This window comes from Somniosus microcephalus, chromosome 5, assembly GCF_052327205.1.
Source record: "Somniosus microcephalus isolate GS21.2 chromosome 5, FLI_Smic_1.0, whole genome shotgun sequence".
NCBI classification, from domain to species: Eukaryota; Metazoa; Chordata; class Chondrichthyes; order Squaliformes; family Somniosidae; genus Somniosus; species Somniosus microcephalus.
Genome location: NC_140991.1, coordinates 260,400,976 through 260,426,016, shown reverse-complemented (window position 1 = coordinate 260,426,016; position 25,041 = coordinate 260,400,976).

Sequence of the window (25,041 nt, the reverse complement as noted above, 5' to 3'; positions counted from 1 at the left end):
AAGGTAATGAATGGACGCGTTCGCCTATAAGGGCCTCTGTCACTTGCCGGATGCAACAGCGGACTGCAGCCTGAGCGTCAGTCGCATTGTCCCCAATGGCTGACTGAAAGGATCCGTTTGCATAAAAATGGAGGCCATCAGTCAGTGTAGCCATCACGGACAGAGAGGCTCTGCAGCGTTCACGCGGCTGCAGATCCTGACCAAGCAGGTGGCACAGATCAGTAACAATGTCCCTCCAGATTCGGAGCCATCGCTAACACTGCTCCACCGAAATGTCAAGGCTTGTCACCTGCTGCCTAAAGACCCTCGCAGCATCCTGTCGGATTGGACGACCTCCATTGCCCCTCCTCCTTCTGGCCAATCCCTGCCCTCTCTCCCGCCGCCTCTCTGCCCCTTCACAGTGTTGGGCGATGAGGCCGTCGCCCCCCGAACAAGCTCCCATTCCGATGCCAGTTGGTCAAAAGGCTTTTAGGTGTAGTGCTGCAAGTGCTTCGGACAGGGTTGAGGGTCCCAAGTACTGTAAAGCTCAAATCCCAGAACTCCGCTCCACATTAGCTCGCCAACTCTCTCTAGCAGCGATCGCAATGAGCAGGCCAAGTGGCAGAAGATTCTGCACTAGAGCTGTCCCCTTTAAGTAGCGCCGCCCTACTCCGAAAAGGGCCTGTTAGCCCTCCCTCGAACTGTCACTAATAGCGCTGGGCGCTAAGGCTCCGGGCGCCAAGGCTCCGGGCGCCACCCAATATGCGCTCAGGCACTCCTAAAAGGCGTTGCACACTGAAATGACGTCATGAGCTGCTTGCGCTCGCGGGCGTGCGCAAACACTTAGCGCAGGCGCTAAATGTATAGTCAATTTCTGAGTCGGCGCTATCTTCATAGCGTCCGCCCCAACATAGGGCTTTGCCCCAATTCTAGGTCTCTTTAGGCGCTCAGCGCCGGCGCTACCAACCCAATTTCTAGGCCATAGAGTTATACCGCACAGAAAGAGGCCCTTCGGCCCATCGTGTCCGCGCCGGCCATCAAGCCCTGTCTATTCTAATCCCATTTTCCAGCACTTGGTCCGTAGCCTTGTATGCTATGGTGTTTCAAGTGCTCATCTAAATGCTTCTTGAATGTTGTGAGGCTTCCTGCCTCTACCACCCTTTCAGGCAGTGAGTTCCAGATTCCAAACACCCTCTGGGTGAAAACGTTTTTCCTCAAATCCCCATTAAACCTCCTGCCCCTTACCTTGAAACTATGCCCACTGGTTATTGACCCCTCTACTAAGGGGAAAAGTTCCTTTTTATCAACCCTATCATGCCCCTCATAATTGTGTACACCTCAATCAGGTCCACCCTCACCCTTCTCTGCTCTAAGGAAAACAACCCTAGCCTGTCCAGTCTCTCTTCATAGCTGAAGCGCTCCAGCCCAGGTAACATCCTGGTGAATCGCCTCTGCACCCTCTCCAATGCAATCACATTCCTCCTATAGTGTGGTGATCAGAACTGCACACAGTATTCCAGCTGTGGCCTAACTAAAGTTTTGTACAGCTCCATCATAACCTCCCTGCTTTTATATTCTATGCCTCGGTTAATGAAGGCAAGTATCCCATATGCCTTTTCAACCACCTTATCTACCTGTCCTGCTGCCTTCAGGGATCTATGTACATGCACACCAAGCTTTCTCTCAAACTGTATTTTGTCTTAAATGGGCAATTTCTTTTGGCTAATACAAAAGCAAAATACTGCGGATACTGGAAATCTGAAATAAAAACAGAAAATGCTGGAAATACTCAGCAGGTCAGGCAGTATCTGTGGAGAGAGAAACAGAGTTAACGTTTCAGGTCGATGACCCTTCGTCAGAACTGGAAAACGCTGGAGATCGAACAGGTTTTTAAGCAAGAGCAGGGGCAGGGAAAGGGGGGAGGAAAGAACAAAAGGGAAGGTCTGTGATAGGATGGAAGGCAGGAGAGATTAAGAGACATTAAGAGATGGTGCAAGGCAAAAGGAGATGGTAATGGGACAAGTTAAGAAACAAAAGATAGCTCTAGATGAAGTGTAAATGGCACTGGCAGAATGAAAGACAGCTGCCATATGGGAGAGAGAAAAAAAAATGGGGGAAAAAAAAGGACAGCGGCAGAGGTAATGGTCTGAAATTGTTGAAGTCTATGTTGAGTCCAGAAGGCTGTAAAGTGCCTAATCGAAAGATGAGGTGCTGTTCCTCGAGCTTGCGTTGAGCTTCATTGGAACAGTGTAAGAGGCCGAGGTGAAGTCTGAGCGGGAGAGGAGCGGAGAATTAAGTGACAGGCAACCAGAAGCTTGGGGTCACACTTACGGACTGAACGGAGGTGTTCCACAAAGCGGTCACCCAATCTGCGTTTAGTCTCCCCAATGTAGAGGAGACCGCATCGTGAGCAGTGAATACAGTATACTAGATTGCATGAAGTACAAGTAAATCACTGTTTCACCTGGAAGGAGTGTTTGGGGCCCTGGACAGTGGGAAGAGTGGAGGTAAAAGGGCAGGTGTTGCATCTCCTGCGCTTGCACGGGAAGGTGCCGGGCAAAGGGGAAGGGGTGTTGGGGGTGATAGAGGAGTGAACCAGGGTGTCGCGGAGGGAGTGGTCCCATCGGAATGCTGAAAGTGGAGGTGAGGGGAAGATGTGTTTGGTGGTGGATCACGCTGGAGGTGGCGGACATGGCAGAGGATGATCCGTTGAATGTGGAGGCTGGTGGGGTGAAAGGTGAGGACAAAGGGAACCCTATCGTGGTTCCGGGAGGGAGGGGAAGGGGTGAGGGCAGAAGTGCGGGAAATAGAACAGACACGGTCAAGGGCCGTGTCAACCACAGTAGAGGGGAATCCTCGGTTGAGGAAAAAGGAAGACATATCGGAAGCACTGGAGATGCAATACATGCCCTTTCACCTCCATTCTTCCCACTGTCCAGGGCCCCAAACACTCCTTCCCGGTGAAACAACGATTTACTTGTACTTCTTGCAATTTAGTATGCTGTTGTAGCGGTACCACCGAGTGTCCCTTACTTATTATACATAATTCCCTTTAAATTTAACTATGTTTATATACAGTTTGCATGTACGGGGCGTTGCCCCTTTAAGAACGCGACCTAACGCAATGACGTCATGTCGCGCATCACGTGACTCACCCAAACGCGGGCTAACGCGATGATGTCACGTCGCGCATCACGTGACTCACCTAAACGCGAGCCGGCCCAGCTCGGCCTCCCGCTCCCGCGACAATCGCCGGCCTAGCTCGGCCTCCCGCTCCTGCGGCAATCGCCGGCTCAGCTCGGCCTCCCGCTCCCGCGACTTCGGCCACAACGGCCGGCTGCAGTGCCGGGTGCCGGGAGAACGTGATGACACCATCGCGCCATTCACGTGACTGCCCAAGCGCGGGAAAACATGATGACGTCATCACGCAATCCACGGGACTGCCAAGTCAGTCCTCGTGGCGTCCCCACTGGGGAAAGACCTGTTCCACGACTCTCCTGCATCGGTCTACGTTGTTTGCTGTATTTCATCTTATCCAACATTAAAATCCTGTTTGTTGTTCTTCCGAGTCAAGCTCCGTTATTTGTTAGGAATACACCTATTCCTACACTGTATTCGCTGCTCACGATGCGGTCTCCTCTACATTGAGGAAACCAAACACAGATTGAGTGACCGCTTTGCGGAACACCTCCGTTCAGTCCATAAGGGTGACCCCGAGCTTCCAGTCACCTGTCACTTTAATTCTCCGCTTCACTCCCACTCAGACCTCACCGTACTTGGCCTCTTGCACTGTTCCAATGAAGCTCAATGCAAGCTCGAGGAACAGTACCTCATCTTTCGATTAGGCACTTTATAGCCTTCTGGACTCAACATAGAGTTCAACAATTTCAAACCATAACCTCTGCTGCTATCCTTTTTGTTTTCCATTTTTTGTTCTCTCTCCCACATGGCAGCTGTCTTTCATTCTGCCAGTGCCATTTACACTTTATCTAGAGCCATCTTTTGTTTCTTAACTTGTCCCATTACCATCTCCTTTTGCCTTGCACCATCTCTTAATGTCTCTTAATCTCTCCTGCTTTCCATCCTATCGCAGACCTTCCCTTTTGTTCTTTCCTCCCCTCCCCCCTTTCCCTGCCCCTGCACTTGCTTAAAAACCTGTTCGATCTTCAGCTTTTTCCAGTTCTGACAAAAGGTTATCGACCTGAAACGCTAACTCTGTTTCTCTCTCCACAGATGCTGCCTGACCTGATGAGTATTTCCATAATTTTCTGTTTTTATTTTCTTTTGGCTAATCTCTTTTATTTGAGGAAAGAGTATAACATGCAAGAAGACGTGCTTTTATTTCCGTACTTGCAAACAAAAAACAATTGCAGAACTTTTTTTAATGAAGACAATGTCGCTTTAGAACTTAACTAATTGATTATTATATGCAAACATCGGCATGAATAAAAAAAAAGTGCATTCCTATCAACAGTGTATACTTAGAAAAATCTTAAAGTATGAAGCACTCAGTATAATAATACTTGTGTGCCTGTAAAGTAGGGATGCCCAAGCTTTTCATCTTCATGGGCCACATAGATCACATTGAGCCATGGGAGCCAGAAATAAAAGGATATCAATTAGTTTTGGACGCTAGTGCAAAATGGGCGGTATGGTATCGGCCACCCATTATACTCCCGCCCGATATTCAGTCCCATTGATTTCAATAGAGCTGAATATCAAGCAAGGCGTAGAACAGGCGGCCGTTGCGATACCACCTGGTCAGTGCTACTGCCCAAGCCGAATTTCTACCCCAAAGTGTTTATGGCACTGTTCCATTAATTTGCATACATCTCAAATTGCTGATAATAACACACCTTGGTGTTATGATTTGGGATTTATCCAACAATGAGGCAGCAATGCTAAAAACAGGCCTTTCCACAACTGGAGGCCCACAATATTCAAACAGGACAAATCAGCCAGTAAGAAATATAAGTGCAAATAACACTTGACTCAGGGGTTGCATTTGAAGCCACTGGATCATAATTTGTATAACCCTGATCCAAAGGTTTGAGGACACTTTTATTACAGTTAGTTCTTTTAAGGGCCTCTCTTGCGCTGGATTATAACATTTGGATCCACTTTATCTTCATACATCAGTTAAATTTGCCCTTTATATGTCACAAGCTGTCACAGAAGAATAATATATCAGATCAATAACATCTGGCGACAACGTTTTTTTAAAGCAGTTATAGATGGAAGACAATTGTCTCTCCCTCTCAAAGACTCACACTCAAAAAGGTAAAATAAACTTTTAGGATTCTCTGGGGGTAATTTTGACTTTGTGCGATAGTGGAAAACGGGGAGTGACAAGTTGGCAGCCCGTTAGACATCTCTCCCGATTTTTATTTCCATTGACTTCAATAAAAAAAAATTGGAGAGTTGTAACACAGATTGCCCATTCATTATCTCCCATTTCATACCATCGCACAAAGTCAAAATCCCCCCCTCTATCTTAATATAAAGAAAGAACTTGCATTTATAGAGTGCCCTTCACATCCTTAGGAAGTCCTAAAGCACTTCACAGCCAATGAAGATTTGTCACTGTTGTAATGGAGGCAAACATGGCAGCTAATTAGCGCACATCAAGGTCCCACAAACAGTACTGAGGTAAATGACCAGATAATCTGTTTTAGTGGTGTTGGTTGATGGATAAATATTGACCAAGACACTGCGAGAATGCCCTTGCTCTTCTTCAAATAGTGCTGTGGGATCTTTTACATCCATCTGAGAGGGCAGATAAGCCTTCAGTTTAACATCTCATCTGAAAGGCAGCACTTCAGACAGGACAGCATTCCACTAAACTATCAGCACAGATTATGTGCTCAAGTCTCTGGAGTGGGGTTTAAACCTTCTGAGTCAGAGGCAAGAGTGCTACTGCAGAGCCACGGCTGACATATGTTAAACAGTGAACTGAGTAGCACAGTGAGTTATTGCATTGTGTTCTTTCTTTATGATAAATATATATACCACAGATTTTTACTTCTTCTGCATTCTCCTACCAAACACACTAAGAATTATAGAAACAACATGAACTGTTTCCTTACTTGAGTATTCTCAGTGGCTTATATACAGGAAAATATTAATGCAAAGCCATGTATATTACCTTTGCTCCATTCTGCTGTCTTTACTTGTTTGCTCTAAGTTTCTTCATTTCTCTTTTTTCTCCTTGCTGCTGTTTTTCCTTTCTTTCACAGCCCTACCCTCCCATTGTTTTTTGCTTCCCTTTCACTCATTTTTTCCCTCCAACTCTTCAATCATAATGGACCACCAGCTTGGCGAAAAGCTGGGTATTTCTTCAGAGAATCAGAGTGGCCATTAAAGAAGACTGTGACAAAAACATACTCCTTGCCTATTTTCATATACATTTCCTGAATTTCTTCCTGCCATTTTATGACTTTAGAAATTACAGCCACCATTTTAGACCACCAGCTGACACTAGGGTTGCTAACCCGCCAGGATTTTCCTGGAGTCTCCAGAAACTGAAGATTAATCTCCAGGACACTGCTGCGAGCCACCCAGGAGAAAAATCATGAACAAAATTGTGGCGTTTTTTCCATTTTGTTCGAACACTAATTTATTTGTTATAAAAATATTGGCAATGGGGAACAAAAGCTGTTTCACTAAGTCAAGATTAATCCAATTGGGTAACAAAGAGACTGTTCCCTTTCCAATTGGCTGGGAAGGCAGTGCACCTGGAGGATGGACCAATGGCAGCAGTGTGGTTCGAGGTGGGAAGTCATGTGATGAAATGTCCAGGAATACACCTAACCGGAGTTGGCAGCCCTAGCTGACACGTCATGGTGAAGATGTGGTTTGTTTAAAAAATAGAATAGAGGTCCAGATTTTAAAGTAAGTAAGTTAACTTTCACTAAAATGGGAGAATGAAGTAATGGGTGTATAAATTTCATTTCCTCCGTGTAATATAAATTCTTGTGAACAGTGTAGGAAAATATTTTAACTTAATTATTAAAAAGGCTTGGTGCAAAAGGCACGATTTAAAAGGAAGATTTTTTCAGGTCTCTGGTTGGATATTGTTTGCTTGTTGCTGCAGAAAACACTTTAAACTCAGGTCCCAGATCATTCCAAGTTAAATACCATCAGCGGGATGCGAGATTCTAAAAAAAGGCCAGACTATGATTCCCTTGTGCATAGCACATATCACATTTGTGTAATATATTGAACAAACTAAACTCTCCTTCCTAAGCAAATCTTTCATGACTTTTTCCATATGGTGTTAGTTGGCAAAGATAAGTACAGATGAGGGAGGCAATTTGGCCCATCTCGCTTATGCTACCACAAAAACCAATGCCTCCCCCAATCCCATCGCAGCATACAACTTCCTCTTGAATTGTTCTAGAGCTTTTGCCTCCACTACGCTAAATCCCTCTGCTTCCCCACCCTCAAGACCCACCTTAAAACCTACCTCTGTCACTGAGCTGGAATTAATAGTGCTGGCAGCACTGGTATATTGGTGCTGCTTACTAATTAAAATTAGTGCAGTGCTAAACTTACTGTGTAAGGCTAGATTTCGGGTGGCAGTCTCAGCAGGAGACCCAATGTAGCGTGGCCATAGCGTCATTGGAGCAAGAACAGCAACAAAAAGAGCTGGATATTCTGCGGCGAGTGTCTCACCTCCTGACTCCCCAAAGCCTTTCCACCATCTACAAGGCACAAGTCAGGAGTGTGATGGAATACTCTCCACTTGCCTGGATGAGTGTAGCTCCAACAACACTCAAGAAGCTCAACACCATCCAAGACAAAGCAGCCCATTTGATTGGCACCCTATCCACCACCTTAAACATTCACTCCCTCCACCATCGGCGCAATGTGTCTGCAGTGTGTACCATCTACATAGAAACATAGAAACATAGAAGATAGGAGCAGGAGTAGGACATTCGACCCCTCGAGCCTGCTCCGCCATTCAATGCGATCATGGCTGATCATCCTTCTTGAATATATTTAATGTATTGGCCTCTACTGCCTTCTGTGGTAGAGAATTCCACAGGTTCACCACTCTCTGGGTGAAGAAATTCCTCCTCATTTCTGTCCTAAATGGCCTACCACTTATCCTTAGACTGTGACCCCTGGTTCTGGACTCCCCGACCATCGGGAACATCCTTCCTGCATCTAGTCTGTCCAGTCCTATCAGAATTTTATAAGTTTCAATGAGATCCCCTCTCATTCTTCTAAACTCCAGCGAGTACAAGCCCAATCGACCCAATCTCTCCTCATACATCATTCCTGCCATCCCAGGTATCAGCCTGGTGAATCTTCGCTGAACTCCTTCCATGGCAAGAACATCCTTCCTCAGATAAGGCGACCAAAACTGCACACAATACTCAAGATGTGGTCTCACCAAGGCCCTGTATAACTGCAGCAAGACATCCTTGTTCCTGTACTCAAACCCTCTCGTTATGAAGGCCAACATACCATTTGCCTTCTTAACCGCCTGCTGCACCTGCATGCTTACCTTCAGCGATCTACAAGATGCACTGCAGCAACTCACCAAGGCTTCTTCGGCAGCACCTCCCAAACCCACGACCTCTACCACCTAGAAGGGCAGCAGGTGCTTGGGAACACCACCACCTCCAAGTTCCCCTCCAAGTCACACATCATCCTGACTTGGAAGTATATTGTTGTTCCTTCATCGTCGCTGGGTCAAAATCCTGAAACTCCCTCCCTAACAGCATTGTGGGAGTACCTTCACCACACGGACTGCAGCAGTTCAAGAAGGCGGCTCACCACCACCTTCTCAAGGGCAACTAGGAATGGGCAATAAATGCTGGCCTTGCCAGCGACGCCCACATCCCATGAACGAATAAAAAAATTCTATTAAAGCTAGTCTCATTTTAGAAAGCCATGGCAGTGTCAGTCCCTTAAATTGGCATTGCCTTCTAAAATTAAAAAAATAAGAATCATTTAAAAAATAGGCAGTTTTTAGCCCTTAGAGCTCAACTGCCTTCTGAAAAAAAATAAACATTAAAAAGAATTCCCAAATGGCAGTCTTCAGCTCTTAAAGCTGAATTGCCTTCCGCACCCCAAAAAATAGGAAAAATGCTTCAACACTAACACAAACGGCTCAGCAAGCCAGGGAAGGGGCACCCAGGGTCTCTCATTTTCTGTCTTCTTAGAGGCCTTCCATTACCATTCGAGGCCTTGCAAGCGTCCAGCAGCACTTCTTGCACACTTTAAAAACTTTTAACATCTATTGCATCAAGCCACTACTTAAATAAAATATTAAAAATTCAGTTGAAATGCAAACTTACCTGAAAGATGTGTGCGTCCCTTTAAGAAGCGCTGACAGTGTCTCTGTAGGTCTGCTGCATGCTCACTTTTCTGAGCGAGCTTAGGACCCAGCGATAAACTCAGCGCAAAGGTCCAAGTTCGCAGAGCGTGGTGTCAAGTCGCGTTGCAGATTTAGGGCCAGCGCTGCTAACAGCAGCTCTATGGCCTTCACCAAAATGATGACCACCAAGTCCCGTGCCAGAGGCAGGTGGAAGTGAGGCAGCCGCCATTTCTTTTCACAAAATGGGCCTTACCGGGTGGCGGGAAGTACCCGAATTTTTAGCCCGTAGTTTCTATTCCTGTTAGTATCTTATTTATTAGCTCTATAATGCCCTTCTCATTTGCCTATTTTCAAGGCTGAAGCATCCTGAGTTTTTCTAACCTTTCCTCATGTCAGTACTCTGAAATTAAGGATAAGTCTCGTCTTTCTCTGTACCATTTCTAGGGCTTTGATATTTCACTTGTATCTCAGTGACCAGAACTGAATGGATCAAATGACTTCCTTCTGTGCTGTTAAATTCCGTAGCTCAGTGTCCTGTTTGCTTTGTTGATTGTTACTCTATAATGGCTCCATCAGGTTTGGGACTCCACCAGCGGTTGCACACTGCCCTTCTGGTACGTGCCAGTTTTGCTTTTAAACTGAAGAGCAGTGGCAATTGAAACACAGCGATCTTGAAATCCCTTCCTGCATTACATTCTCTCCACCAATTTGACATGCATTATGTAATTTACTTAACCCTGCTCTTTCACTTCTGGTGCCTGGTGATCCAATTTAGGTGTCTGTCTCCTTGCCATTACATGCGTGTAACTCCAAATCTTAGCATGTCAGCTTTGGCTCACTGATAGTACTCTTGCCTCTGTCAGAAGGCCTAACGGTTCAAGCCCCACTCCAGGATTTTAGCAGATAATCTAGGCTTACACTTTAGTGCGGTATTGGGGGAAGTACAGCATTGCCAGAGGTACTATTTTATGGATAAAATGTTAAACCAAGGAGTTAACTGCCATCTCATGTGGATGCAAAAAAAATCCCACGGCACTATTTGAAGAGGAGCAGGGGTGTCTTGGCCAATATTTATCCCTCAACCACCAAAAACAGATTAACTGGTCATTCATCTCACTGCTGTTTATGGGACCTTGCTGTGTGCAAATTGGTTACCATGCTTGCCTGCTTTACTACAGTGACCACACTTCAAAAGTCACTCATTGGCTGTAAAAGGCCTAGAAATTCAGTGGGCTTTGCCACCAGTTAGCGCCCAAAGAGGGCACTCAGTGGCTTTAGCGCCACTGGCCACGCCTCCCGCGATATTTAGCGGGGCGCTAATGGCGGCGTTAGCTTGTAGCGCTGCGCCGCCACCGATGACGTCATTGGTGTGCGCAGCGCCCCGCTCCCGCCCCGATCGCGATATTTGGTCGCGCCCGCCTCTGTAACGCCGGTCGCAAATCGCGACCGGTTCACAGGGCCTACCTGTGGCGGTAGTGGCGCAAATTAAGGTGGAGGTGCGGGGCGGCCATTTTTTCCGGTGGCCGCCTGCCAGCACCTCCTCGCGCCGCCCTCCCCGGCCTCCTGATCCACCCCCCGGGCAGTGCCGGCTGTTTTCCAAGAACCCGGCACTTCTCCTCGGTGTCGGGCTCTTTTGCTGGCACTCGCGATCGGTGATCGCGCTGGTGCAGGCCCCTCCCCCTTAAGAAGGGGAGGAAGGCCTGCAGTACAGCAGCACGCCGTGCCACAGCATGTGGCGCTGTGGCATGTAGCGCGGCGATATTCAGTTTGAGCACCCCAAGCGGGATGCGGGGAGCCTCGAGCAGCGCCCCGAGTCCCTCTTGGGGCGCTCCCACTGAATATCGGGAGGGCGCAAGCGGCTCTGGCCGGAGCGCAAATTCCGGCGCCCAGGCGAGCTTGGCGCCCCAAACGCGGCGCCACCGAATTTTTAGCCCATAGTGTTTTGGAACATCCTGAGGAAGCGAAAGGTGCTTTAGAAACATAAGTAAGTTCTTTGGTTCTTTAAAACATTTAGTCAACGCTTATCTTTGCTTAACATTTTAAATAATTTTAATAAATTCCTAATCAAACCATATCTGTTGGTCTGCAGTAATCCAAAGTAAACAACACACAGATGCCAAACTGCAATTGCTGAGCTTACTTCTGAGAGCGCTGCAACTCTGACCTACTCTGTGACGTTCCAAGTAAACCTATCAGTGTGTGTTCCATCTGGCTTGAGATAAGATAGCAATAAAATCACAGTTCCGGTGATATTAAGCTCACGTATCTACAAACATAATCCTGGAAAACAATTTTTAAAAATCTATATAACAGCCTTCCAGTGACTTTCAGTAATATACTATGAGAAAAATTGTGTTAGTTAATTATGGTAAATAAATATATATAAAACTAAGCTACAATTTTCCTGTTTTTAATGCGGCAAATGAGGGTAGACTTTTCAATCTGCAATGAGCTGATTAACAGGAATTAAGTGAGCATAACCAATCAGATTGGGTAGAGATCTGTGGTACCTGATTTCCATCCAGTTAGCACCCCATCCAGTTTCAAGTCAGGTTTTGTACTGGCACCAGAAGCACCTGCCGGGGTTGTTAATTATATTAATATTAATCCCTAAGCATGTCATCTAGACGACTGTACAATTTCCTGGTGTAAAGCACTCAGTTATTTACCTGTCCATATAAAATGGCCAGCCAGGGCAGTTCAGGTGTGCTGTTTATAGAAGTGCATTTAAAGAGCACTATAGTTAGATTCGCAGTCACCATTCTGAAACTAGTTCTGAAATTTTCTTCTTACTGTTTTTTCTCTTTCTCTTTCCACTTAGTAGGACAGGAAGCTTTATGCCAAATATTCTGGCACTGGCTTTTTTTTAAGTCCATGATATTACGTTTCCCGCTTGATTTATGCTACTTGGAGGAAGAAAATGAGGAGCAAGGGCGGAATGCCAGACAGGTCAGGTTTCACCAAAGACAGACTGTGTCCACCTGGCCACGTTTACAGGCAGAGATCTACCCACCTGGCAATGACTGGGTGGAACTGGCCTCACAGGCTTTGGGTCAGCAGACAGCCAGAAGCAGAGCTGTACCATCTGCTGCAAGAACATCTGCAGGTAACATGAACCATGGGATGGACAGTGCTGGTGGCAGTAACTAGTTGCACCCTCAAATCCTTTTCCCCCACCACTTGCCAGACGTGTTACAAAGCTGTCCTATTGGGTGGGTGCCCTGGAGGGCAAAGCACATGTGTGAACAGGGTTTCTGCCACGTTTCTGTCAAACTTATAAAGAAGGATTTGCATTTCTATAGCGCCTTTCACGACCTCAGGACGTCCCAAAGAGCTTTACAGCCAAGAAAGTGCTTTTGAAGCACAGTCACTGTTGTAATGTAGAAAACGCGGCAGCCAATCTGCACACAAGATCCCCCAAACAGCAATGAGATAAATGATCAGATTGTAGCGGTTTGTGTAGATCGCCACTAAATAAGAGAGTTTGACTTCGACGAACTATAAATAAGTTGTTTATTTACAGGAACAGGCTAATTACAGCAGGTAAGATAGCAGGTAAGATGGCTGACTGTAGGAGCACCGTGGTGTAGGTCTGGTCCCAGCGGGGACTCCACGAGGACTGAGTTCGCAGTCCTGTGGGGAGCGTGATGACATCATCACGCTCTGCTGTGTGTTCCCGCGCTTTGGGCGTCATGTGATGCGCGTTGTTGCGTCGCTGGCCGTTGAGGCCGAAGTCGGGAGGCCGGGCTGTGCCGGTGCTTGCCGCGGGAGCGGAAGGTTGCATCGCTCCCGTCGGCTGGCCATTGAGGCCGAAGACGCTAGGCCGGGCTGTGCCGGCGCACACACATCACGTCGTACGTGACGTGACGTCAGCGCGCTAGGGCGCGCCTTAAAGGGGCAATGGCCCCAACAGGTAAGTTAAAAGGGCAACGGCCCCAAAAGGTAAGTTAAACATACAGTAAGGTAAGTTAAAGGGAATTATGTGTCTCAATGTAAGGGACAACCAGTGGTACCGCCATATAGGCCCCCCCAGAATTCACTTTAACGAAAGTCCAAGGATGAGATGGTCTGACGAGCTGGTGGTCTCGGCGGTCGTGCTGTCTCGGCTTGGTAGGCGAGGTATGAAGATGCTGCTCGTGAGCGGATCCTTACGCGCGTCGTGGCGAATAAAACGTATCCGTCAGGCGAAGGACCGTGGAGACGTGCGAAACAGCAGGCCTTGTCAGAGTGACGGGCAGGTTGGGCGGACGCGGGCGATGTCTCCGTTGGCTGGTGAGCGAAACCTTCGGGAGGCTGGAACGCACGGAACGGTGCGTGCCATAGTGCTACGACGTGAACACAACGGAGGGTGAAGAGTTGCTGCGTTGATCAGTGATCGGTGAGGCTAGCAACTTTCACGTGGCTGATCGCGGCCGCAGGATGCCCGTTGGACCCGTCCTCGATGTGTACAGCCTCAGTAGATGTTTGCATTTGTTAAAGGGAAAACTGGAGAAAGGGCGGCAACGGTCCAAGTTGTTGTTGCTTTCAGGAGGGGTTAACTCTGCCTGGAGGGCGGCAACACTTGTAACTGTTGTAGATTTAGGAGAAAACAGCCGGGAGGGCGGCACGCTTTTTGTTCACGTCGAATCATGTAGTAGGTAACACAACCAGCAAGCTGAAGGGCTGGTGCGTCGTCGGCGGAGAAGGAGTCGTCGGTGTTCACGAGGGATGGGTTCTCGTGGTTCGCGAGGGATGGGTCCTCGTGCGCGAGGAGTGCGTCCTCGTGTTTTGCGGGGGTGAGTCCTCGTGGTATCCCCGCAGGGCGCGCTCTGATCTTGTGGGCTCGAACATGCTGTACCCCGCGCTTGGAGAGATGTATACTTGCTGTTGCTTTGGATGTAGAGGCGGACGATCCGTGTGGCGGTAGAAGAGTCGAATACGGAGACCGTGAGCACGTGCGTGGTCTGTGCCGCATCGATGTTCTCGGCGAACAGGGCTTCTACCTACATAAAGCACGAGGGAGAGCGTGGCTCCCTGGATTGCGGTAGCGACAGCAGAATGGCTGATGCTTCCATAGCGTGCTTCGTTTGTGAAAGACGTTCACAAACCCACCAATTGTAGCACTGGTGGATGACGGTTGCCGTTGGTCGTGCTCTACCTCTGTGACGTCGTTCGTGAAAAATGGGCTCACCTCCAAGCTGCGCTTCCATTGCGAATACGTACGCAAAGACGGGGTCGCTTTTGGTGGAATCGGTGTTAGGCGGTTGCTGTTCCGTGGTTGTTCGTCGGTTGTGCGTTGGTCGTCTTGAGTGAAGACGAGGTTGAGGTGCGCGTTGCTACCGTGAAAATCGTTCACGGATACGGGTTCACCAATTGTAGCGTTGGAATTGATGAGCTCCCGTACTCACGTCGTGGGGTCACCAATGTAGCGGTTTGTGTAGATCGCCACTAAATAAGAGAGTTTGACTTCGACGAACTATAAATAAGTTGTTTATTTACAGGAACAGACTAATTACAGCAGGTAAGATAGCAGGTAAGATGGCTGACTGTAGGAGCACCGTGATGGAGGTCTGGTCCCAGCGGGGACTCCACGAGGACTGAGTTCACAGTCCTGTGGGGAGCGTGATGACGTCATCACGCTCTGCTGTGTGTTCCCGCGCTTTGGGCGTCACGTGATGCGCGTTGTTGCGTCGCTGGCCGTTGAGGCCGAAGTCGGGAGGCCGGGCTGTGCCAGTGCTTGCCGCGGGAGCGGAAGATTGCGTCGCTCCCGTCGGCTGGCCGTTGAGGCCGAAGACGCTAGGCCGGGCTGTGCCGGCGCACGCACATCACGTCGTACGTGACGTGACATCAGCGCACTAGGGCGCGCCTTAAAGAGGCAATGGTCCCAACAGGTAAGTTAAAAGGGCAACGGCCCCAAAAGGTAAGTTAAACATACAGTAAGGTAAGTTAAAGGGAATTATGTGTCTCAATGTAAGGGACAACCAGTGGTACCGCCATAAGATCATCTATTTTATTGATGTTGGTTGAGGGATAAATGTTGGCTAGGACACTGGGAGAACTCCCCTGCTGTTCTTCAAATAGTGGCATGGGATCTTTTATGTCTATCTAAGAGGGTAGACAGGGCCTCGGTTTAATGCCTAATGTGAAAGATGGCACCTCTGACAGTGCTGAACTTCTTCAGTACAGCACTGGAGTGTCAGCCTAGATTATGTGCTCAAGTCTCTGGAGTGAGGCTTGAACCCTTAACCTTCTGATGAAATACGTCCCATCGCATTATAGTCAGAGAGAGACCTGCCACAAAAAAGGATGGATAGACGCTTGTAACATTTCATTCTCTGCCTCTCTTTGCAAATACAATCCTTTAATACAATCAACTTTTTGCAAAGCATTTCTTAAAGCCATTCATGTAACAATTAACTGCCATACTTCCAAAAACCTATTTACTGGGAAGCAGTTTGAAAGCACCCAAGGAAAAAGTCTTGTGACAAAAGAAAATTCAGCAACAAGCACAAAATAATCTTATTTTATTATTAAAGTCCGTGTTTAGTTTGAATTATCAACACTGACAGGGCCTTCAAGATCCTGCGCAATTGCCTATGAGAGTTAAACTGACATGGGATAGAGTCCCTTGTTCCCGCACATGGGTGGACTAGATCACTTAGGCAGAGAAAATTAGAGGCAAATAAGGCAGGTAGGATCACATGCCTACAAGGGAGACTGCCCAATTTTCAGTCCCTTATTTAAATAGATGAAAAATCGGATGTCATATTCTCCCATCCGACTACCCTTTATTGGCTGTGCCCAGGTGATCCAGTACGCCCAGGTGCAGGAAGAGAGAAACCTACCTCTAAATGTGCAGTGATTGCCATGACCACCATGTAGTGTATGTACCTTTAAGGGGAGAACTACTTTTTACAGCTCCTGTATACTGTAGTACCGGCAGTGACCACACCTGTATATAACCCTGAGTAGGGATCTGTATAGTTAGTTTTAGAGTAACCCTCATCCAGTAAACACCTGTTGATTGTTCCCTGCAGTCTCTTGTCTAATTATTGAAGGACACACAACATCAAGATACACGGATCTAACATTGGCGACGAGAAGATTCAAACCTACCTGCAACTCTGCATCACCCCCCAGGGATTCGCTCCTGGAGAACAGTGAAAGAAGAAGGCCGAGTCCAGAAGCACGGGCGTCGACCATCCAGTGGAGACTTGAGCATCGCAGGGGCAGCTGTTGAGAGCTGGGCTTGGTTCTCCAGTCACGGTGGTCCAGCGAAACGGGCTGGCAACAGGTACGGCGCAGACCCTTCTCGGACAGCGGCGGCTAGAGCCGACCGACGGCACAGAAAAAGGCCAAGCGGCGTCGACGGGAGAAGAGAGAGGGTAGAGCGCACAGGGCGCAGCCGGTGTTCAGGACTGAGCGGCGTCGACGGGAAAAGAGAGAGGGTAGAGCGCACAGGACGCAGCAGCTGATCAGGACCGAGCGGAGTCAATGACAGAGAGAGGCGCGCAGGAAAACGCGCAGAGCACAGCCGGTGTTCAGGGGCCGAGCAGCGTCAGCGGGGAAGAAAGGAAAGCGCGGGAGACGCCATTTTGAGCCGCAGCGGAGAAGAAGGGAGAACGCGGGAGACGCCATTTTGAGCCGCAGCGGAGAAGAAGGGAGAGCGCGGGAGACGCCATTTTGAGCCAGTCTAACCACACCCAGGGATGCCGAAGAGTGGCAGTGTCACAGCATTCGACAATGAAGTCGAAGATTGGACGACATATGTCGAACGCATAGAAGTGTACTGCAAGGCGAATGAAGTGCCAGATGACAGGAAAGCGCTGGTATTGTTGAATTCAATGGGTGCAAAAACGTATGGCTTACTGCGAAACCTAGTAACCCCAGAGAAGCCAGTGGAAAAGGATTTTGAAAACATAGTGTCAATCCTACAGGACCACTTAGACCCCACACCGCTGCTGATAGCGGAAAGATTTAAGTTTCACAAAAGGAACCAGCATAAAGATGAAAGTAATGCTGAGTTTTTAACGGAACTGCGCAAGCTATCGAAACACTGCCAGTTTGGAACGGGACTAGCAGATACTTTAAGGGACAAGTTTGTGTGTGGGCTTCAAAGTGAAGGAACCCAGAAACGGATTCTATCAGAAAAGGATCTTACGCTGGACAAGGCTTTCAGCATGGCAGTATCACACGAAGCAGCAGCACGGGGCGCGGCAGAGATACAACGGAGACCGCAAGAATATGGCACAAATGAAATGTCATACGGAACAGTGAAGTGCTATCGCTGCGGCAGAACAACACACGACCATAAGGATTGCTGGTTCAAGGACCAAGTGTGCAGACAGTGTGGAAAAGTAGGACACATAGCAAGAGTCTGCAGTTCGGAAAAGAAAACCAGCAGCAAGAAATCCCCACAGGAGAAGTACAAGAAGGTACATAAGGTGACGGAGAGTAGTGCAGACGAACAGAAAAGTGATACAGACTCTGGAAGCAAGGAGCTGGGTTGTCTGAAACTAAATAATGTGATCAAAACGGAGGATCACCAAACTATCTGGGTCACGCTCAAGATAGCCGGAGTCCAAGTGAAAATGGAATTGGACACAGGATCAGCCCCAACAGTCATAAACCGAAGGGACTACAAGCGGCTATTCTCACATATACCCTTGAGAGATACAGAGATTGTCTTGAAGATGTACACGGGGCAAAAAGTCTACCCCAAAGGAAAAATAAGGGTGAACGTTATATATAACAGCAAGGAAACACCAAAAATGGACCTATATGTATTGCCAGATGGAGGACCACCAGTACTAGGACGTGAATGGATCCGGAAGATACAGCTAGATTGGCATTCCATACAAGCACTGACTGTAGATGCCAAAAAAGATGACGCGTCACACCTGGACGACTGTCAAAAATGCTAACTGACGCACAAGAAGTGTTCCAGGAGGGACTCGGAACACTAAAAGGCATAACAGCGACGATCAAAATAGAGGAAAATGCAAGCCCAAAGTTTTTAAGGCCAGACGGGTACCTTATGCGATCCGCCCAGCCGTCGAAGCAGAGCTGGAAGGTTTGGAACATTCAGGAGTACTGTCCAAAGTGGACTGGAGCGAGTGGGCTACACCCATCATTCCTGTAATGAAGAGGTCATTGAGTAATACGCCTGGGGAACCAAAGAAGGTTCGCATCTGTGGGGACTTTAAGGTGACAGTGAACCCAGTCCTTCACGCTGTACAATATCCGCTTCCGCGGATTGAAGATATTTTCGCCTCGCTATCTGGAGGGAAACGCTTCACTAAGATTGATCTGGCCCAGGCGTACCTGCAAATGGAGGTGGAAGAAGCCTCGAAACAGTACTTCACGATCAACACTCATAAAGGTCTCTACCAATACAACTGGCTGGTGTTCGGGGTAGCATCAGCTCCGGCTATTTGGCAAAGGGCAATGGATCAAGTCCTGCAAGGGATTCCAGGGACCCAGTGTTATTTGGACGACATCCTCGTCACGGGCGAAAATGACAGTGATCACCTCGCCAACCTGGAGCAGGTGCTCACTAGATTGAAGGAATATGGGCTCCGAGCTAATCGCCACAAATGCGAGTTTTTCCAGAAGCAGATCTCGTATTGTGGCCACGTTATTGATGAAGAGGGGTTACATAAGTCCCCTGAAAAGATTGAGGCAGTAGTCAAGGCTCCAGCACCGGAAAATGTGTCACAACTGAGGCCGCTCCTCGGGCTGGTGAACTACTACCATAAGTTCTTGCCGAATTTGTCTACAGTACTACACCCACTGAACACCCTACTGCAAACGGGGGTACCATGGAAGTGGAATGACGAATGTAAACGAGCTTTCCAGAAGTGCAAAGAATTGATCACATCAAAAGAGGTGTTGGCTCATTTCAACCCAGCACTACCAATTCGGTTGGCGTATGATGCATCACCCTATGGCATTGGAGCGGTGCTGTCGCACAAATTCCCGGACGGCTCGGAGAGGCCAGTAGCCTTTGCGTCTCGGTCACTAACCTCAGCCGAGCGTAACTACGCCCAGATTGACAGGGAGGCCCTCAGCCTAGTGTGGGGAGTGAAAAAGTTCAACCACTATCTGCACGGGCAGAAGTTCACCTTCCTGACTGACCACCAACCACTTGTCTCCATCTTTAATCCAAAGAAGGGCGTTCTGGTGATGACTGCGCAACAGCTACAAAGATGGTCCCTTTTTCTAGGGGCGAACCAATATGAAATCGAGTATAAGGGCACGAAACAGCATGGAAACGCTGATGGGCTATCACGCCTGCCACTGCCTACTGCGGAGGAAGCACCAGCAGTGGACCCTGTCGAAATATTTTATTCGACTATAATTGAACGCTTGCCAGTAACTAACGCTGATATAGAGAAGGAGACCCGAAATGACCCGACACTGTCTCGGGTATATGACTTGACGGTGAAGGGATGGCCAACACATGGCGACTCACTGTTGCCAGCATTCTCATCCAGAAGAGAACAGTTGTCAGTATGCCAGGGGACCTTGATGTGTGGATCCCGAGTGGTAATTCCACCCAAGTTAAGGGAGAGAGTGCTCAATGAGCTTCACGAAGGCCATCTGGGAGGGGTGAAAATGAAAAGCCTTGCTAGGGCTTATGTGTGGTGGCCGGGGATCGATCAGCAAATCGAGGACCTGACAAAGAGCTGCTCAGGATGCCAGAAGGTCCAAAATGCACCACCACATGCCCCTCATCTCCATGGCAACGGGTGCATATTGATTTTGCTGGTCCATTCATGGACTCAATGTTTTTAATAGCCGTGGATGCGCACTCGAAATGGCCTGAGGTGATCAAAATGTCCTCCACCACCACGGAGAAAACTATTGCAGTCCTACGGGCCATATTTGCCAGGAACGGCTTGCCAGAGCAGATTTGCTCTGATAACGGACCACAGTTTGTGTCCGAAGAGTTTCGAAGATTCATGAAAAGGAATGGGGTAAGGCATTACACATCCGCCCCGTATCATCCAGCCACAAATGGATTGGCTGAGAGGTTCGTACAAACCTTTAAAAAAGCAGTAAGGGCCATGTGCGATGACGACATTCCACTGCAGCATAGGGTGGACAATTTCCTGTTAGCCTACAGAAATGCGACACATGCAGTCACCAACCAGACCCCGGCCTTGATGTTCTTTAACCGAAGGTTGAGATCTCGTCTGGATTTGCTCAGACCAAATGTACGAAGAGATGTTGAGAATAAGCAATTCTAGCACATCAATGAGAAGCCGACAAGGAGCTTCAATGTAGGGCAACCAGTCTTGGCCCACGATTACCGAACAGAGAAATGGCAACCAGGAACGATATGCACACGGCAGGGGCCACTAATGTACACAGTGGATGTTGGGGAGAACATTGTGAGACGCCATGTCGACCAGATCCTAGAATCACAGGAACGAGTCAACCCTATGTCTCGCGTACCTGGTGATGAACCCGACATACAGGTAGCATCTACCCCAGAAACAGTAGCATCGGAAGCTGATTAATCAACCGACGACAGGGGGCCAGAATCGCCTCCGCACCAAGAGCAAGACACTCAGGAAAGGCGCTATCCAGAAAGGATCAGGAAGCCTCCCCAAAGACTGAATTTATAAATAGACTATTTTCAGTTAATGTTGCATGTTAAAAGTGTTAATTGTAATTAGTTGATATTTAATTGTTAAATGAATGTTATGGTACTGTTAATCTAAAAGGGGAGGAATTATAGTGTATGTACCTTTAAGGGGAGAACTACTTTTTACAGCTCCTGTATACTGTAGTACCGGCAGTGACCACACCTGTATATAACCCTGAGTAGGGATCTGTATAGTTAGTTTTAGAGTAACCCTCATCCAGTAAACACCTGTTGATTGTTCCCTGCAGTCTCTTGTCTAATTCTTGAAGGACACACAACATCAAGATACACGGATCTAACACACCACAGCTGGATGCTTCTGTATCTGGTATCAGCAGGCAGGTAAACTAATATTGACAAATGCAACGATCAGGTGGCTGCTGTACATGCCGTGTACAATTAAAAAGGTTAATAGTAATTTATGGAAGGCAATATAATAGCTTGACATTTATCCTGTAAGGCTAGTGAGGTGGATGAACTGTTCACCATAACAAGGCCATTATATTAAAAGGATTCGCTTGTGTCTCTCTCTCTTCATTCCCTGGGAATGAGTAATTGGAATTTAAGGACTGTGCATGGCCAGGTGCTGTAAGACAGTTTGGGGGAAAAATTGGGTTGCTTTGCGCCTCCTGTTTAACAGGGTGCAAAGCCCCTAGGGTCCGGGCACGGTGCCGCTTATGCCTCCCACAAAATTCAGCGGGAGGTTAACGGCGGCGGTAGCGTCCCATGGCGCTGCGCCTCTGGCGATGACATCATCGGCATGTGCACTGCCCCACTCACGCCCTGACCGCAAACTTTAGTTGCACCCCCTGACCTATTGCCGGACGATATGTCCGACAGGGTCAAGGTGATGTTTTTGCTGCTGTGGCGGCACAATTTAAAGGGCAGGTATCGGGCGGCCATTTTATTTGGGCCGCCTGCCAGTACCTGCCCCCTTCCCCATTTTTATTCGGGTTTGCCGGCCGTGTTCGCTCAGCCCGGCACTCTTGAGTGCTGGGCTGCTTTCCCGGCACCCTGCACCCGATGGTCCAGCAGGGCCCCAGTGTGCGCAGCGCTAGGCCCCTCCCCTTTAGTCAGGGGAGGGAGGCCTGCAATACTGTGTGGCGCTACGTGCTGACGCTCGCGGCGCTGTTGCACGTAGCGCCGCGATATTCATTTGTAGCACCCCAGGATGGAGGGGGAGTGCTTCTAGTAGCGCCCCGCCTCCTGCTTGGGGTGCTACCATTCAATTTACAGCGCAGAGGTGCTAAAAGCAGCGAAGTTAGCGCCCCAAAGGTGGCGCCACCAAATTTTTCCCCCTTTGAGTCTTAATGGTGCCTGTTGTGCTAAGTAATTAAATACTGGGGAAGAGGCCTCTGTATTAGATTTATTACAGTAATGTTTTATTACAAGATCTAAATTAAAATGTTGAATTAAATTTATTACAAGTTGAAGGGAAACTCCAAATAAGATTTACAAGTATAACATTAAAGCCTACTAGAATGTTGGGCCTCATCACAAAGGCTTAGAATTTAAAAGCAAAGAAGTCCTATTGTAATTATAGCACAGCATTAGTCATATCTCAGTAGTCATAGTCTGGCCCTAGGAGGCCTGGCTGTAGACTGTACCACCTCGGCATGGGCGGCAGCAGTCTGGGCTGGCTGGCTGATAGCAACAAGGGCAATGGTGGAGTGGCAGTGGTGGGAGTAGTAATGCTGTCTTCCTGAGGGAGGACAGCAGGTTCTTGCTCCACAGACCCACTGCCACTCCCCAGGGGCGGTGCCTCAGCATTCCTAGCAATCTGTTGGAGCACAGGCTGCTGTGACTCCCTGCAAGCCCCTTTCGACACTCGTAAACCCAGTGAAGATGGCAGCAGTCTGAGCTTGCGTGGCAGCAAGCTGAGACTACAGGAGGGCAGTTGCGTTTTCACTACAGCAGTAAAACGTTTGGTCGCTTAAGCCTATGCCTCAGTGGAAGCTGCAAGATCGCCCATCACTCCCAGCATCGTGGTTGACTCCACAAGGTCTCTCCTGGATTTCCACCGTGGAAATCATGGGCTCCAGGCTCTATGCAAAGCCCTGTGCAATGTCGGTGTCGGACTCCTCCATGCTTCTTCACACTGACAAGAGGCTCTCTGGCAGGCATTTCTGTGTGCATGCCCATCACCCTTCTTCTGAAGGCCGCCCATCAAGGTCATCAGCGGAGTCCTGTGGAGCAGAACTCGTGTATGAACTTGCTCTCCGAGGAGCTGGCACTGAGCTACCCTTTCCCCCTGACCTGGCTGAAGCCCACTCATGCCCAGTGACTCATCACGTGCAGATCCCATCTCTATACTACCCTCTAAAGTCCACGTAGTGCCATTTTCTGAGCTGGTGTCTGCAAGTGTCAGATGCAGTGCCGATGTCTCCTTCTTCTCCTCCTCCATCAGTTTGCTCAAGATGTTGAGGGAAAGGCTGTACTGGTGGGACCTTTTGTGTATCTGAAAGAAGAAAGGCACAAGAGGCGGGTTGTGGTGAGGGGAGGGGGTGAAGCAAGATATCCATGCATACACCACCAGCAGCTTGTAAGTGAGAAGAGATTGTGGGATGAGGAGGAAGTGGGGTGTGAGAAGAAGGATTAGATTTGACCATATCGTCATCATCAGTTATGGTTTCTACTTCTCCACTTGCCATGGACTATGTGACTGCACCTCCAATAGTTTCAAGGATGGATTCCTCGAGGGTGGTCAGGGTTTGAATCCTGGCTTGGCAGCCTCCTGTCTGTTGTTGCTCTCTGCGGTTGTATGTCACCTTGGCCTGTAAGAGAAAGGGAAGTGTGTCAGTGAGTGGAGTGCAATGTGTTTGGCTGATGTGCCTACCATGGTTGAATAGCTGTTAATGTGTGCAAGGTGTGAGATGTGGGTGTGGGTGTTGCAGCATTGTTAAGTGTGTGAGGGTGAAGCGAAGCCATGATTGTGAGGTATGAGTGGTGATAGGTAGAGGTTACTGGTAGGTGAGTGATGGGGATGTGGTGCATTGAGCTGTGTGTGAGACTTGTGGTGCAGATGGTGAGATATGACATTTGCTGAAGCCTTCACTCACCTTGACCTGCCGTGTAAGGTCATTAAACTTCTTTAGGCACTGGATCCATGTCCTGGGGTCGTTGTGACGGATTATGCAATCTCTTCCCAAAGATGAACTTTGATGGCCTCTTGCCTCCCAGTGGGTAAAGGTCAGTCCACTATTGTTCCACCCCCCAGGCTCAAGGCCTCCAGTGCAGCACCTGAAAAATGTCTCGCTCTCTCTCTCTTCCCTGCTGCGCCATTGTGTCTTCTCATCTGACAATGAGGTGCTTCTGCAACAAAGCAGCTTCCCTTTAAGTAGTCGAGAGAGCCTAGGCCAAACTTTATTGCCCCCTGTTCAGCGCTAAGCCAATCAGCAGCGCGTTTAACGCTGAGATCAGCGCTGCAATCATGTTAATGAGCAGGCAGCACAAATTTTGCATGCTTAGAAGAGGCGCAGGCAAATACCGCTAGGCGGTGCCCTGCCTTTTTTCGGGCCTAATTGAATTTCTAGGCCATGTTTTCTAATCTCCCTTTAATTCTTTTTATGATTATCTTAAATTTGTAACATGCGGTTATCGTCTCATCAACCAGGGGAAACAATCATTGCTACTTATACAATAATCCGTAACAACCTTGAAGATTTCTAACAAGTCACGCCTTAACCTTCTCAACTTTAGTGAATAAAAGCCCTAACTTCTCAGGTCTCTCTTCAGCCTTGTTACAGTGTCTGCCTTGACTCAGTGATAGCACTCTTGCCTCTGAATCAGAAGGTCATAGCTTCAAGCCCCACTTCAGAGACTTGAACACAGAATCAAGGCTCACAATACTGATGGAGCACTGCACTGTCGTAGGTGCCGGCTTTCAGATAAGATGTTAAACCAAGGTTCTGTCTGCCCTCTAAGGTAGATGTAAAAGATCCCATGGCATTCTTTGTTAAGAGCAGAGGATTTCTCCCAGTGTTGTGGCCAACATTTATCTCTCAATGAATACCACCAAAAACCTTGCTATGTGCAAATTGGCTGCTGTGTTTCCCTACATTGCAACTTGGACTACATTTCAAAAATATTTAATTAGCTATGA